This window comes from Rutidosis leptorrhynchoides, chromosome 2 (genome assembly GCF_046630445.1).
Source record: "Rutidosis leptorrhynchoides isolate AG116_Rl617_1_P2 chromosome 2, CSIRO_AGI_Rlap_v1, whole genome shotgun sequence".
Lineage (NCBI taxonomy): Eukaryota > Viridiplantae > Streptophyta > Magnoliopsida > Asterales > Asteraceae > Rutidosis > Rutidosis leptorrhynchoides.
Window position 1 is genome coordinate 418391102 of NC_092334.1, and position 13344 is coordinate 418404445.

The window sequence follows — 13344 nt, forward strand, 5'->3', positions numbered from 1 at the left end:
GGACACACCATTATTAAGCCAGACATTAATGCGCCAGATTATGAAATCAAAGGACAAATCCTACACATGGTAACTAATCAGTGCCAATATAGTGGTACGCCGAAAGAAGATCCAAACAAACATCTTCGAACCTTTAATAGGATCTGTACTCTATTCAAAATCAGAGAAGTTGAGAATGAACAGATCTATCTCATGTTGTTTCCCTGGACTTTAAAGGGAGAAGTCAAAGATTGGTTAGAATCTTTACCTGAAGGGGCGATTGACACATGGGATGTTTTAGTTGAGAAATTTTTTAAAAGATTCTTTCTGGTATCTAAAGCCGTGAGACTTCAAGGAGAAATTGTTACGTTCACACAAAAGCCAAATGAAACATTATATGAGGCGTGGACAAGATTTGGAAATTTGTTGAGAGGATGTCCTCAACACGGTTTAGATACTTATCAAATAGTACAAATATTCTACCAAGGATGCGACATTACTACACGAAAAGACATCGACATAGCAGCTGGTGGTTCCATTATGAAGAAAACCGCAACCGAAGCTCACAAGATAATTGATAATACAGCCTCCCACTCTCATGAGTGGCACCAAGAAAAAGATATCTTTCGTTTATCTAAAGCGGCTAGAGCCGATTCTAGCCATGACTTTGATTCCATTTTCGCAAAAATAGATGCTTTCGAGAGACGAATGGAAAAAATGAATAAAGATATTCACGCAATACGAATCAGTTGTGAGCAATGCGGTGGACCACACTTAACGAAAGATTGTCACACCGAGCAAACGATGGAACAACGTGAGAATGTTTCCTACATAAACCAAAGGCCGGGAAATAATTATCAAAATAATTATCAACCGCCAAGGCCAAACTTCAATCGAAATCAAAACATTCTTTACAATCCAAATGGACCCAACAACAACTCGTACAACCAACAAGGTCCGAATAACCAACCAACTCAAAACAACACTTTTAATCAATAAAGACCTAGCTTGTATAAACCACCACAACAAACCGAAGAGAAAAATCCAAATCCGGAAGAAATGATGGCAAAGCTAATAGAATCTCAAACACAATTTATTACATCTCAAACCCAAACAAATGAGAGGTTTGATCAGTCATTAAGAACTCAACAAGCTTCCATTTTGAATTTAGAAAAACACGTAGGTACTCTTGCTAGCATGATGAGTGAGAGGGAACAAGGAAAGCTACCGAGTAATACTGAAGTAAATCCTCGAAATGAGAATGTTAATATGGTGTCAAAAAATTCTGAAAAACCATCATCAGAAGATGGGAAGGTTTTAGATGTGAGTAACAATGAAGAAGTTACACCACCACCACCACCCGAGTATGTAAAGCCAGTGGTGGCACCATACAGACCACCCATCCTGTTTCCAAGAAAAGGAGTTGAGTATGAACAAGTGATAGGTAATAAAATTTGTGATACCTATAGAAAGAAAAAGAAGAATAAGAAAGTACAAGAAACAAAAACCGTAAAAGTAAACCCGGTGAAGACAGTTCCACCAAAACCTCCACCCAGGTTGGGTGATCCGGGTGAATTTATTGTTCCTTGTCTACTTAGTGATTGTGTCATGTATGATGCACTAGCAGATTTAGGTGCGAGTGTGAGTGTTATGCCTCTTTCATTATATAAGAGATTAGGAGTAGGTGAGTTAAATCCAACGAACATGAGTGTTAGACTCTTTGATTAAATCATTAGGCACCCAGTTGGAATTGCTGACAACTTACCCGTTCAAGTGGGCAATTTAACCTTTTTAGTCGAATTTATTGTCATTGACATAGAAGAGGACCCAAACATTCCTCTAATTTTAGGTCGACCATTCTTAGCGTCCACCGGGGCGTTATTTGATGTAAGAGAGGGTAGAATGACACTTAGTAATGATGAAAAATCGATCACCTTTGTGAGTCAAAAGTCTAAATCTCCACCAACCAAAACCGTTGAACCAACAAAAACGATTGGTAAGAACTATATTGTTTTACCAACTCCAACGGTAGTGCTTAACAATAATAAAATGCCTAAGTGTGGGGAAGATGAAGTGACACCTAATGATGACTTGATAACAAAGAACCCCGTTGTTGATACGAAATTAAATGACCCCGTTATTAACAGTTCAATGAAGAAACTTATTAAACGGATTCGCGATGCTAGAACCAAGGGGAACTTTAAGTTATGTAACCGGTTAGTATCCAATCTATCGCCTAAAGAAAAGGCCAAACTAGTTGAATTTGTGGATATTACACAGGAATTCGACCAATGGTTTAAGCAAAAGTCACAGATATGCAAGTTGATTATGGTCCAAAAGAAATTGACAATGAAGTTAATCACAATTTTGACACCACAGCTACCTAAGTGTGGGGAGATTCAAATGTTCTAAAAGAAAACACTGTCTAAAGTTAGTTGTTCTGTTCTCGTGTAGTTCCGAGAATGGAATCCGATTAGTCTTTTCCACTAGCAGACACTAAAGAACTAGTTTCTAGCCCCATTATGAATTTTTGTTTTGTAGGTTTTTTATAAAATTAATATGCATTTTTAAATTTAAGTTTTGTGTGAATTTAAAAAAAAAATTACTTTATTTCATTAAGTTTAAAAAATGATTGCTAAAATTCATCTTAAGTTGAACACTAGGTCGTAGAACCGAAATTGCTTTAACCAAGGGCGGGGCGACAAATTTTGTTATCATTATTTTAATATTATTGATCTAAAGTATGCCAAAAAAAAATATTAGATTTTATAAATTTTTTAACGTGGGGTAATATACCCAACTTCAAAAATATGTATATATCTGTTTATATTTTATGTTATGTACAAAACAGGGTAAAACAACGCACTTTCAAAGACTGTCATTAAGTTCAGCAAAAGATGCTAATTTTGACGACAAGACGTAAAATATCAAATGTGATTTAAACAATATGTTTGCAAACACGGTATTTTTAATCATTTTTCTACGCTAATCACCCTAATGAATTTAAATTTTTACTGATTTCTTGCAAATGTGGGCATTGCAAGATCTCAAGTGTGGGGAAGGGTTATTAATTCTCTCAGGTTTACACTTAGTTTAATTTTGAAAAATTTTCAACTAAATGAATTCAAAATTATGTTTATACATATTTATGAACGATAAAACTAGGTGCTAATACTGAAATTATTGTTGCATCGGAAAGGACATAAATTGAGAAACAACTCAAAACGCTTGAATTTATTTAAAATAGAATAAAGGAGAATAAAAAGGCAAAGAAAGATAAATAAAAGCTAAGTGTGGGAAGAATTCACCAAGTTCTTTAAAACATATATCACATATTTTGTATAAGATTATTGCATGTACTTTTGTTTTGAACGATACTAATCAGTTTTACCCGATTTACTGTAATACTTTTGAAAGAAAGATGGATCTACACGATGAATCAATTCCATCATTAAAAGGAAGTAAAGTCTTCCGAAAAAGACACGCACTTCTTGATTTAGGTCAAGAAGTTGTCGTCCAGACCAGCTGTAGGTTGACGAAAAATCTAGAAAAGTCATCTCTAAAATCAGCAGGAAATTCACGGACCTCAACATCAAACAGGGTCGCCATGTGGTCAGACTTATCCTAACCATGAGAGGATCTGTCTCGTAAAATGGGGAGGGCGCCGTGCAAATTAGCTTGATAAGACTAATGAATCAGACCCTCAGAAAGGACAATCTCCTTAAAGATTAAAAATCAACATTTAAGACTGATATTACTCAATCCTTGAGATTGACCTTAAAGATTGAGAATTACAAACTCATGGAATTCAATGATATCTAAACTCGAGCTTGAGCGAGAAAATATTTTGATCAAAATTACAAACCGATTTGTTTTCTGAAAACCTATTTTCAATGCGTTCATTACCATTGAACGTAAAATCCTGAGAATTCACCGGAATTCATTAGGTCACCTGAACCAAATCGGGTGTCAACCGTAAGAACGGTGGTTGCATAGCATGGTTGAAGACAGGACCTTGTGCCAGACCGAAAAATTATAGGGTGATCTTTGCTATTTCTCCTACAAAGGATAGCAATTGCATCCGACACGTTGTGGACCATGAACATCTGCATGTTATTAGACATTGCCTTAACAGTTGCATGTTCAACGCTTTCCTTTACAACTGGACGGTAGTTTACCGAAAGGTAATATACGGAGCAAGTAAACTGGACGTGTGCTTTCCTAATACAAGGTTAGCAAGTGGGTGACACAAAACCTCAAGTTTTGAGCTAAAATTTTAAAATATGAAACCCACACAACCCACAAAAATATTTTTCAAACACCGGTGAAGGGTTATTCCAGAAAACTTATCTAGGGTAAAAGCTAGAATGAATTTTCAAAAGATCAAATGTTTTCATAAAGATCCAATTTCCTTAAAGGATCTAAATTTTCATAGTCATGTGGGAGTGTAAACCACATCGTTACTATCATTGTTTATACCGCTGTATCAAAATCACTTATGTATAAAGTGTGAGAATAAAAAAGTGATTCGAGTAAAGTGAGATTTTATTTCAAGTTCTATATTGCTTGAGGACAAGCAACGTTCAAGTGTGGAGATATTTGATAGTGCTCTAAATGAATATATATTTAGTATCAATATCCTTCCAATATGTAAAGATTTTAGTTACTATTGTTCTATTTTTATGTAATAATCGTTTATATTAAATAAGTGCGAAGACAAAAGGCGAAAATGAAGATTTGAAGACGCAAATGACCAAAAAGCTCAAATGTACAAGATACAATCCAAGTGGTTCAATTTATTGATGAGAAACGTCTAAAAATGACAAGAGTACAAGTCGCGAAACGCAAAGTACAAGATATCTAAGCGTACGAAAAGACGTTCGAAAATCCGCAACCGAGACATGAACCGAGCATCAACGCGCGAGTCAACGGAGCAAAAATTATAAGTCAACTATGCACAAGAATATAATATAATATATAATTAATTATATATATTATATATTATATAATTAATTATATATATATATTATATATTATAATATTCACAGCAGCCCACGTTTAAATCAATTGGTGAGCTGGATTCCTGACCTCCGTACTCGCGGAGCTTTGAAGCACAAAACCTCCGTACTCGCGGAGCTGCCTGGTCCCAAAATGCCTATAAAAACCAACGAATTCGGACGATCAAACTCACCCTTTTTCTACATCCCTTTTCTATCAATCTCTCTATATGTATTTATATTTATATTTATAATTATAATTATAATTTTAATTAAAGTTAATAATAATAAGGTTATTGTAAGAATGTTTTACAGATTTTAAAGTCGAAACTCTGTCCGTGTAACACTACGCGATAAATAATCACTGTAAGCTATGTTCTTCCTTTTTAAATTAATGTATCGTAACTAAGTTATTATTATGCGTATTTGATCCGAAATAATCGTGATGTTGGACTAAATATTTTAGATGGGATTATTGAATTTTGTACCATAATTCGGGTTTGGACAAAAGACCGACACTTGTGAACATTGGACTATTGAATATTAATAGGTAGGGGGTATTGTCTAATTGAATGACAACTCATTGGAACCTGTTGAACCTATCTTCAAATTAGTTAATCTAATAATTATTAAATTGATTACGAATGTCCTATTTAGTGACGTTTATACGACATCGTTTACAATCATTTAATTAATCAATTAGAGTGGGTAATTGATTATTCATTTTGGCCAAGTGGATAAATTAATATATCATGTGTAACATCCCGCATTTTTCCGTTAAATTATTTTAACGCCCGTCTTTTTATTTTAAATAATATCCTTCGTGACTAGATTCGTATCCTCCGTTAGCTAACATTCTTAATAATTTTGTTATTGGATTATAACGTCTCCCGTACTCTCGTGTAATTCAAAATAATTCGTTCGGTTAATTCCCGCACCCGACTACAAACTTGAGGGACTAAACTTGTCAAAATGCCAAAATGGTGACTAGGTCAAAGGAGTCAAACTTCATCCTCATCCATTCATTTTCTTTTATTTCCTTTTTCCTTTTTCTTTCATACTTTCACATTTTCTCTCAATCTTCAACCTAAAGATTCATCATCTAAATTCGGATTAGGAAGCTAGCAACAAAGCAAATTACATATTTGGGATCCTCTCTTCATCCTCTACAACTTGATACCAATTTCACCTTATTTGGGTAACTTTCTATAATCACTAGATTTTGTGTTCTAGATGTTTTTGAATTATAAAAGTGTTAATTAGTGTCTATGGCTCAAGTCTAACATGAATATATGATTTGTATGCTCGATCTTGTTGTTTTGAAATAACTAGCTTGAACTTGAATTTTGGTGTATTTATTCTTGAGATTTAATTGCTTAAATGTTGTTAGATGTTAAAAGTTCATGTTTTAATTGTGTTACTAGTATCACTAGCTTCAAATTGATGTGTAGGTTGCTTTAGAAAACTTCATAAACTTGATTATTGATTTTGGTGAATTTGGATTAGGGTTTGATGAACTTGAAATGGACTTTTGATGATTTGAATGCTATGAAACGTTGTTAGTAAATGTTTAGTTGTATTGTATGTTTAATTACCTTCGAAACGACATATCATACATGTAAATTGGTTGCCCGAATCATGAAATGCGTTTTACAAACTTGAAACTTTGATTATGAACGTTCATTGAACATTCGACGAGAATGTGATTACTGTAAATGCATGTTTTGATTGATGATATGTTCTTAGTTGTATTCCTTGTCAAAAGAGCTTTCCAACGATATAAGATACGCATTATAAGTGTTTACGGTTTGTATTTTGTGCAAAAATGAATTTGGATCAAGTCTTGAACTTTTGGAACAGACCAGGTACCAGACCATGTGTATTGCCGCGGCGCGGAACCCCTGGTCGCGGGACATAAAGCGTGTTCCAGATTCTGTTTGCCTTGTCACTTTTACTAAAAATGTTTGCTATACTATGGACCTCCGATTCACATGTAACTTATTCTAACATGCTTATATATGATTAAAAATCTCAGAAAAATAGTTTGGGACCCGACCCGAATGTGTTGACTTTTTCGTTGACTTTGACCCGACCAAAGTTTGACCTTTTTGTCAAACTTAACCAAATGATTATGCAACCTTTCTAACATGATTCTATACTTATATCTTGCATGAAACTTGACAATTTGATTCATATGCTATATAATCGAGTCATAACAAGCCATAGGACTAATTGAACATCTTTGACCGACTGTGTTTACCGTTATTGATACAACTTACTTGTTTAGGTCAAGACTAGCATTTGATCTGTGCACAAATTCTTGTTGAAGTATCTTTTTACTCTTGCACTTGAGGTGAGATCATTGTCCCACTTTTACTTTTTTGAACTTACATTTGGGATGAGAAAACATAAACATTTCTTTTACTAAGTGAACACAAGTACAGGAAAACAAACATTCTACATACGAGTTTAGAACCAAATCCTCAATTCGATTATCATTAGTTACACTTGCCAGGTGTAAGCGAGAACTTATGTTGTATGGATCCATATGGGTTTGACAAACCCTCATTCTAACGGTTTGCTACCGTTTACGAATGAAATATATTTTCGTGAAACAGTGTATGTTCTAACACTATTGTGATAGGGTTCTATGGATGAAAAGTTAAGCGTTGATAATTGGGTACGCGTGACAACAATTTTTGGAATGGTTAACTATTATTGAAATGTTAAATCTTGTGATTCATTTGTATTTACTCACTTACTTAGTTAAACCTATGATTTCACTAACATTTTCGTTGACAGATTCCTATGTTTTTCTCAGGTCTTTGAACAAATTGTGATACATGCTTCCGCTCATTATTTTGATACTTGCATTGGATGTCGAGTATATGTGCATACATGGAGCGTCTTTTGACTTATTTAAAACTGTGTCGCATAGGTTTCATTTGTACTTATAACTTTGTAACGTAACTTTTGGTTGAACCATTCTTGTAAACTTGAAAACAATCTTTACTTTTGAAATGAAGGCGACGCATCTTGGTCAAACGTTATTTTAAAGACTTATGACCACGTAACGGGACCTAAGTAGTCGGCGCCGTCAATGACGATTTTGTCGGGTCGCTACAGATGGTATCAGAGCCAGGTTGTAGGGATTTAGAGTTCATTAGTGTCGACCCCGAGTCATAGGGTACATTAGTGAGTCTAGACTACAACCGGCATATAGACTTGAAGTAGGAATTACTTGACTACTTGTGCATATATACTCAAACTCTTTTATTCACATCTAACTCTTGTTCTACCTTAATCTCACGTGGTTGATTTGATTGACACGCCACTTTGACAATATGAAATGATGTCGAATGCACATATGAATCAGGGTAATATAATTTCCGGGATTATATTACGGTGACTCATATGAACGTTCCGACGTTATGACATAAAGAATTTAAGGCGAGTCAAGAAAAAATTTTCTTTTTATCTTGATTCCATATCACGATTAGTATTATTGATAATACTAATTAACGGTATTCTTGTGTCATGAAGGAACGATGGCTCACCAAGGTCAACACAATACCCCTCCCAAAACTCTCGAACAAGCTCTTCAACGAATGATAGCCACCGCCGTGGGAGAGGCCATGGCCGGTCACTTCTCCAACAACAACAACAATCATGGGGCCGGTAATTCAAACGGGGGGTGCTCCTACAAAAACTTCATGAAGTACAACCCTCCCACTTTCGATGGAACCGGGGGACCGGTTGCTCTCACCCGATGGTTCGAACAAACTGAAGCCGTTTTTAGCATAAGCGGATGTTGGGACCAAGATAAGGTCAAGTTTTCCACCCTCACTCTCACCGGTATTGCCCTCTCATGGTGGAACACGTATGTACAATCAGTGGGTATCGATGAAGCCCTTACACTCTCTTAGACTGAATTAAGAGAAAGAATGATCACCGAATACTTCCCGTGAGAAGAGACTCGAAGGCTCGAACAGGGGCCAAGAAATTTAAAAATAGCCCGAGATGACCTCGAAGCATATAATCAACGGTTTTCCGAACTAACCTCAATTTGTCCAAACCTCCGGGCTCCCGGGCCCCAAGGAGTTGAGTTTTACATGGATGGCCTCCCTAAGAGCATTCCACATGGGGTAATGCCATTAAGACCCGCCGACCTACAAGAGGCTGTTATGATAGCCCACCGATTTATAAAAACGGTGGATGAAATTGAAGCGCCGGCACCAACGGCCGAGGCCCAACCGGTTAACAACAAAAGAAAATAGGAAGCCTCTCCATCAAGCAACCACAACCACAACGACTCCACCAAGAAGCCTTTCACCCCCGGCGGCAGGAAAAATTATACCGGAACACGACCTTTTTGCAACACGTGCCACAAACATCATTATGGAAAATGTGGCAAACCATTTTACATCAAGTGTCAAAGAAGTGGCCATGTGGCCCATGGTTGTAAAGGTGCCGCCCCCGTTGCTAAAAAGGTGCCCAGTGCACGCAGAAGGGGTGCTTGTTTCGAATGTGGACTACTGGGTCATTTTAAGAATGCATGTCCCAAGGAGAACGCCAACCCCAATGTACGCGAATGAGCTTTCAACATTAACACCTAAGATGCCCGGAATGACAATTAGTTACGGGTACGTTTCTTCTCAATGACTCTTATGCTTCATGTTTATCCGATTCGGGTATCAATAAATGTTTTGTATCCAAGACTTTGGAGCCTACTCTTTGCACTCCACCCCTCCCCGTAGATATTACTTACGCCATTTAAGTGACCAACGGAAAACCATTGCGTACCGATAAATTTTATCAGAGGGTGTACGTTAAACTTATTGGGTGGATAATTTGAATTTTGACTTGATACCTATAGAACTAGGGAGCTCAAAACCTATTCGTTAAGAGGAAAATGATTCCTTACATGAGTATGGATTATCGTGAACTAAATAATTTCCGGTTGAGAACCGATATCCTCTTCCCCGTATCAACAACCTCTTGAACCGCTACAAGGATCTCGCATGTATTTCAAATTCGACCTTCATGCTGGTTATCTTTAATTGAGGGTTAAGGGAGACAATGCCTCCTAAACCGCTTTCCGAACTCGCTACGATAGTTATAAATTTTTCTTTTAATATCGTTCAGTTTAACTAAGGCTCCGTCCGTATTCATAGACCTGCTGAACCGCGTATTCAAACTTATCTAGACAAATCCATTATCGTATTTACAAATGATGTCTAAACCTATTCAAGTAAAGAAGAAAACGAACAACGTCTCCGTCTTACGCTCGAACCCTTGAGGAAAGAGCAATTCTATACCGAATTCTCCAAGTGAGAATTTTGGTTAAACGAAGTTCAATTTCTAGACCATGTTGTTAGTGGTCAAGGTATTACAATAAAATCTCGCAATCGAAGCCACACGTAGTCGGGAAACCCTCACGACTCCGACTTGTATTCGTAAAATCTTAGATCTCGCCGATTATTACCGAAGATTCATTTCTGACTTTTTCTAGTGTTGCTCGTCCTTTAACCCCGTTAACTCACCGAGGAAAGAATTAAACCTCTCCGTGTACGAAATTTAAATGCGATTATTCACACCAACCTTACTAGCTAAATTCGTGTAGCACAATGGAATTCAAATATGGAAATATTTCTACTTGAACGCCTGAAAGGCATACTCTCTCGACTCGAAATCAAGGAAACTGAAATTCGTTATTTTGACCGAAGAATTTGAATACTTATTTATGGATCAGATCAATCTTCTTGTCATCACGTACCACGATACATAAATCTGCTATTTCACTATGACCATCTGATATTACTGGGACCCAAGATGATACACAATCCAAGGATACCTCTTTCTTTGACTTATCGTCCTTATACTTCTGATAATTGGCCATCTACTACTCAACCCCGAACTATACAACTATAGGTACTATCTCTTTTCCCACCCAGTTTCAACATTTGACCACAAGATGCGCGATATGGCTACATCGAGGTGTAAACTCATCCTATTCTAAGTTCTCATTTCACTCCTATCTTTTCGTTCGCACTTCCGTATAAGGAGACTTTTTATATAATTTCTCAATGGAGAGAGAGACTCTTCATGTATTACTAGTATTCGCCATGAGGGTGACTAGCCCTGACGAACGTGTTCGGTAGCCGATAAGAAACTTGTACCAACAAATGCTTTCGAGCCCTAACTAACTTGTTCAAGCATATCTTAAGAAATTCTATTCCAACAAGGTGTACCATTTTCAATTATCCCGGATCGAAATACTCGTTACACATCTAATTTACAAGAAGCCTTAGGAACACGTTTAGACATGAGTACCGCGTATCTTCCACAAATCGACGAACCAAGCAAACGAACGATTTACATCTTGGAAAGACATGTTACAAACTTGTATTGTCGCCTTTAGTTGATCCTTCTTACAACAGTAGTTACCACTCGTGTGTTAACGCCGCACTTTCGAAACCTTACAGCACCACAATTGTTGTTCTCCTATTCGTTGGACCGAAGTAGGTGACAAGCGAATCATCAGATCTGAAATCATTCAAGAAATAACCGTTGAGATAGTTCAAGTCCAAGAAGGGCTCAAGACGGCCCGTAGTCTCCAAAGGAGTTATACCAATGTTAGATGAAAATCTCTCAAGTTCAAAGTCAGTAACCGTGCATTATTGGAAAATCACACCTTGGAAAGGTGTAATCCGTTTCGGGAAATCGAGGAAAGTTATATCCGTAATATTGACCCTTTTGAAATCTTGGGGCGTATTGGAACCGCTTCCTACCGTTTAGGTCTCCTGACTCAATTAAGTGTCCGTTTACCTTGCGTTCCATGTAACAAACTTAGAGACGTGTCCTGCGGAACAGGAACGTGCTATCCTTCTAGATAAACTTACTATTGATGACTAACTCCTCTTCATAGGAAAACTGGCTGAAATTGTGGATCGTAAAACCAAGCCTTAATACAACGTGAAATCCTGAATGTCAAGGTTCATGAGAATGCCCAAGGATGTATCTTCAACTATTCATAGCATTGACGACACGAGGTCTCGAGTAAGAGACATCGACTATTACTTCCAACTAAATTTCGGGACAAAATTTTTTTTAAGGTGTGGGTAATGTAACATCCCGCATTTTTCGGTTAAATTATTTTAACGCCCGTTTTTTTATTTTAAATAATATCCTTCGTGACTAGATTCGTATCCTCCGTTAGCTAACATTCTTAATAATTTCGTTATTGGATTATAACGTCTCCCGTACTCTCGTGTAATTCAAAATAATTCGTTCGGTTAATTCCCGCACCCGACTACAAACTTGAGGGACTAAACTTGTCAAAATGCCAAAATGGTGACTAGGTCAAAGGAGTCAAACTCGATCCTCATCCATTCATTTTCTTTTATTTCCTTTTTCCTTTTTCTTTCATACATTCACATTTTCTCTCAATCTTAAACCCAAAGATTCATCATCTAAATTTGGATTAGGAAGCTAGCAACAAAACAAATTACATATTTGGGATCCTCTCTTCATCCTCTACAACTTGATACCAATTTCACCTTATTTGGGTAACTTTCTAAAATCACTAGATTTTGTGTTCTAGATATTTTTGAATTATAAAAGTGTTAATTAGTGTCTATGGCTCAAGTCTAACATGAATATATGATTTGTATGCTCGATCTTGTTGTTTTGAAGTAACTAGCTTGAACTTGAATTTTGGTGTATTTATTCTTGAGATTTAATTGCTTAAATGTTGTTAGATGTTAAAAGTTCTTGTTTTAATTGTGTTACTAGTATCACTAGCTTCAAATTGATGTGTAGGTTGCTTTAGAAAACTTCATAAACTTGATTATTGATTTTGGTGAATTTGGATTAGGGTTTGATGAACTTGAAATGGACTTTTGATGATTCGAATGCTATGAAATGTTGTTAGTAAATGTTTAGTTGTATTGTATGTTTAATTACCTTCGAAATGGCATATCATACATGTAAATTGGTTGCCCGAATCATGAAATGCGCTTTACAAACTTGAAACTTTGATTATGAACGTTCATTGAACATTCGACGAGAATGTGATTACTGTAAATGCATGTTTTGATTGATGATATATTCTTAGTTGTATTCCTTGTCAAAAGAGCTTTCCAACGATATAAGATACGCATTATAAGTGTTTACGGTTTGTATTTTGTGCAAAAATGAATTTGGATCAAGACTTGAACTTTTGGAACAGACCAGGTACCAGACCACATGTATTGCCGCGGCGGGGCACCCCTGGTCGCGGCGCGACATAAAGCGTGTTCCAGATTCTGTTTGCCTTGTCACTTTTACTAAAAATGTTTGCTATACTATGGACCTCCGATTCACATGT

The 13344-nt window shown here is 36.5% G+C and overlaps 1 non-coding gene across 1 annotated transcript; it reads right to left on the bottom strand.

Annotated features, from left to right (window-relative positions):
* Nucleotides 1-324: 324 nt before the first annotated feature.
* On the bottom strand, nucleotides 325-431 carry LOC139895010 (small nucleolar RNA R71). The gene has a single exon (XR_011775482.1). It is a non-coding gene; the product is annotated as a small nucleolar RNA R71 (small nucleolar RNA).
* Between the last annotated feature and the right edge of the window lie 12913 nt (nucleotides 432-13344).